Source organism: Myotis yumanensis, unplaced genomic scaffold (assembly GCF_028538775.1).
Source record: "Myotis yumanensis isolate MYYU_CA2020_CCGP unplaced genomic scaffold, mMyoYum1.0.hap1 SCAF_14, whole genome shotgun sequence".
Taxonomy (NCBI): domain Eukaryota; kingdom Metazoa; phylum Chordata; class Mammalia; order Chiroptera; family Vespertilionidae; genus Myotis; species Myotis yumanensis.
The window spans coordinates 3,044,712-3,048,840 of record NW_027223765.1 but is presented as its reverse complement, the minus strand read 5'-3'; positions in this window follow the sequence as shown (position 1 = coordinate 3,048,840).

Below are 4,129 nucleotides of genomic sequence, written 5' to 3'. Positions count from 1 at the left end.
GACTTTGTCCTTCTATCTCAGCCATGTCAGTGCAGCAGCCTGACCTATCCGGCCATGAGTCAGTGTCCATAGACACTCGCACGCAAGGAGGTACTAGTTCTTGTCCTGATGGGGGCTTGGCACCATCGCCGGTGCCGTTAGACATCTCGGTTATGGTGACAGCTCCAGACCTGCCCGCTTTCTCTGACCTCTGACAGAACCATGCGAGCGCCTGCGGGCTGTGGGGTGACCCATCACACCCAGCACTGAGGACCGGAGGCTGTTCCCCGCTCTGGGAGACGGACGGAGATGCAGAAACGTAAAATGAACCAGTTTTGTAGGGTGATGACCTGCACATCACACAGGGACATGCTGCTGCTGGCTCTCCGGCCCCTCCGTGGCGGGGCTGCACCCGCCTACTTGCGTGACCTCGTGTGTGATTGCTTTCTGTGGTGCAGCAGCGCTCGAGTGGACGGCGCATCTCCACGTGTGTTCACTAATGTGGACGGCGCATCTCCACGTGTGTTCATTAATGTGGGCGGTGCATCTCCACATGTGTTCACTAATGTGGGCGGTGCATCTCCACGTGTGTTCACTAATGTGGACGGCACATCTCCACGTGTGTTCACTAATGTGGGTGGCGCATCTCCACGTGTGTTCACTAATGTGGACGGCGCATCTCCACGTGTTCACTAATGTGGACGGTGCATCTCCACACGTGTTGAGCGCTCGTGTGGACGGCGCATCTCCACATGTGTTCACTAATGTGGATGGCGCATCTCCACACGTGTTGAGTGCTCGTGTAGACGGCGCATCTCCACGTATGTGGAGCGCTCGTGTGGACGGCGCATCTCCACGCGTGTTGAGCGCTCAGTGCGGGCAGCAGTAAGTCCTAACGAGCAGCAGTTCTGGTTCACACCTGCCCGGCCTCACCTCTGTTCTGCAGCGAGCGCTGCGCGGCCGCAGAGCCTGCTCATCTCTCCGCCACATCACGAGCAGAGCTCGCCTTCCATCCTGTCCCCCGAGAGGCTCACACTCCCTGGCGGGGGATGGTTCTGTGCGGAGGGCAGTTCAACTGCCCCTGTGGCTCAGCGCCAGGAATGGTCCCTGCAAAGAATGGCGACCTGCTCGTGCCGAAGAGGAGGACTCAGAACTGGGAGGTGAGACGGGACCGCCGAGTCCGCGGGTGGACCTGTAGCTAAACCTCGTGTGTCTGTGTGTCTGGCCGTCACTTTTGGCATTTCAGGACGTCAGACACCCACTGACACGCTCCTGTGCACTCACCTCTGCGTGCGGTCGCTTGCCAGCTGCTGAGCTCTGTAAACACAGGTTTTTCTTCAGGTGGTTGCGTTCTTCGTCTGTTACTGCTCCTCTCCGCTTGACTCAATAAGCTCGCGTTTGGAGGGTTGTGTTGAGAGTTTTCACGTAGGCTGTGCGTCCTGATGGAGGTGCTCACTCCCGGGGGACAAGGTGTGACACGGTGTTTCCGGGAGCGGGGCCCACGGGCCGCGTGCAGGAAGGAGAGCTCAGCTCCCAAAGACAGAAGCTGTTCCGTGTCCACGTGAGTGAGACTTTCTGAGGTGGGTGCCCGAGGGGCTCGAACTTATAAACCGTCGTGAGACACCACAGTTGGGACCTTAAAGAGCTTGTTATGCATTTTACAATCCAGTTGTAAAAATCATAACAGAACTCCACTAGTAAACTGAAGTCGCAAGACACGCCTAACTCTGAAACGGTGGTTTCCCACAAAGGCATGTTTTTAAGGTAAAGCATTTGGCCTGTTCGCTGGTATGTTATCTTTTGCACTATAAGAGTGAACGTTCATGTCATCAAAGCTATTTGAGAAGGGATGTGATGGCCAAGCCGCTGTGGCTCAGTGGTTGAGCATCAGCCCATGAACCAAGAAGTCACAGGTTCGATTCCCAGTCAGGGCATACGCCCAGGTTGCAGGCTCAGGCCCCAGCAGGAGGCGTGCAGGAGGCAGCTGATCCATGATTCTCTCTCATCGAAGTTTCTATCTTTCCCTCTCCCTCTCTCTAAAAGTCAATAAAAACATTTTTTAAAAAGAGAAGTGATGTTACGTATTTTACTCGGAGAAGTTCAGCTTGGCTTTTCCTTGGATCTGTACTGTCTGTCTGTGCAGCCACTCCTTGTTGGCCAACTGGGTGTGTGTGAGCTCCCCTAGACAGAAGCCCTGGGATGTCCGGCTAAAAGTCTTTTATTGAATCTATCCAAGCGATTTTGGAAGGAGAGAGCGTGGGGGGGGGGGGGGGGGGGGCGGGGGGGATAAAGTTAGCTTACTTTACTTTGATTCTAAGTTTATATCTGCGTTAAAAAACTTGAGGTTTCTGAAACTAGTCCCTTCACTTCTGTCAAGTCAGTTTATTGGACTGGGCCACTTCAGTGCTTCATGTTGTGATTGAGGAGCTAACTGCCTTGTGTGTTCTATCCACAGAGGATTTCACTCCACTAAACCCCATCGGCTTGGTCATTCCAGCCCCGCTGGGTCTCAGGGGTGGAGACCGGAATGAAGTTTAAATTGCAGCCCTAGCCTGTGGCTCAGTGGTTAGAGCGCCGGCCCTCAGACTGAAAGGTGCCGGGCTCCCTTCCAGTAGAGGGCACGTACCTCAGTTGCAGGTTCAAGCCCTGGCCCCAGTCGGGCCGCGTGCAGGAGGCAACCAATCGATGCGTCTCTCACATCGATGTTTCTCTCTCTGTCTTTCCCCTTCCCTCCCCCTCTCCCTTAAAATCAATGGAAAAATATCCTCGGGTGAGGATTCACAAAAATTAACAAAATAAAATTAAAATAAATGGACTGTAGCCAGCACCTTAGCTGTAACAGCCAGTTGGCCAAGTGACTTACTTGAAATTTCTGTTGTGGGGAAACCGCCATGTTTAGAATTTGAAACACTTTCACGTGGTTGCAAACTTGAAAGGTAGTGCCCTCAACAGGTCCATGAAAAGGAAGATGGTGAAGCAAACGCTGGCCTGGCCACGGTCCTCGCCGAGCAGCTCTGGGGCGTGGGCGTGGCCCCACGGGGACTGCCTTTCATCAGGAAACCTCCTCCGTCCAGTTCAGCTCCTCATCACAGCTGGTCCTCCCCCCAAGCCTCCCAGGCAAGCGGAGCGGGGGGAACAGGCAGATGGGGAGCCCTGGGAGTTGTGACCGAGCAGCAGGCTCTCATCCCAGTGCACTGCACGGCTCCAGGACAGTAACGCAGGACTGGGAGCCAGGAAAGGCACCTCCGCCTCATTTTTGCTGCGGCAGGCGTAAGAGGAGGGGATGCAGTGGGAAAAGCATTGTCCATTGGAAATGTTAATGTCCCTCACCCAGCGTGGCTCCCTGGTTGAGTGTCGGCCTATGAACCAGGAGGTCGCGGTTTGATTCCCTCCCGGTCAGGGCACAGGCTTGGGTTGGGGGCTCGATCCCCAGTAGGGGGCATGCAGGAGGCAGCCGGTCCATGAGCAGCCGGTCCATGATTCTCATCATTGATGTATCTGTCTCCCTCTCCCTCTGAATCAATAAAAATATAACAAAAAACAAACAGCACTGCAGCGAGTCATGGTGGGATGTGCGACAACAGGGAAGGGTGTCTGGGCCGCGGGAATAAGTGCCTCTGTACGTAAGCCGGGGTTGCCCTGTGCCTTCGCGGGGCGGACCACTTTTTCTACCATCTCTGTCCCCCGTGTCTTACCAACAGTGTGTTGGCAGACTTCTGGGTTTCTGCCCATCCAGTAGGTGGGAATGATAATACACTATTCCATTTTAAACCAAATGTGCAGTTTAGCTCTCTGACCGAGCTGAGGAAAAATACGACCTTAATTCTAAAGTTGGCTCTTCACCCAATTAATAGTGAGGTAACAGGACAAGTACTATCCATCCCTTTCTCTTCCCCTTAAGCTCATCCGCCCCCCTCGCCCCTTTATACGAAAAGTAGAGATGGCTCCCAAAAGAAGCAGTAATCAGTTTTAAAAGCCACTATTACATCACTTGGGTGTTTCACACCATTGCTTTGGATAAGAAAGCATTTCTAGCTTCCTAGTTAGAGCCCTCCTGGGCTAGACGAGTTTAACCCTGTGTTGGCCTGGGAGGCTCTGGGACCCGCTGTCGGGCGAGGGCTCCCCCAGACCTCAGTTAGGCACCTGCGTT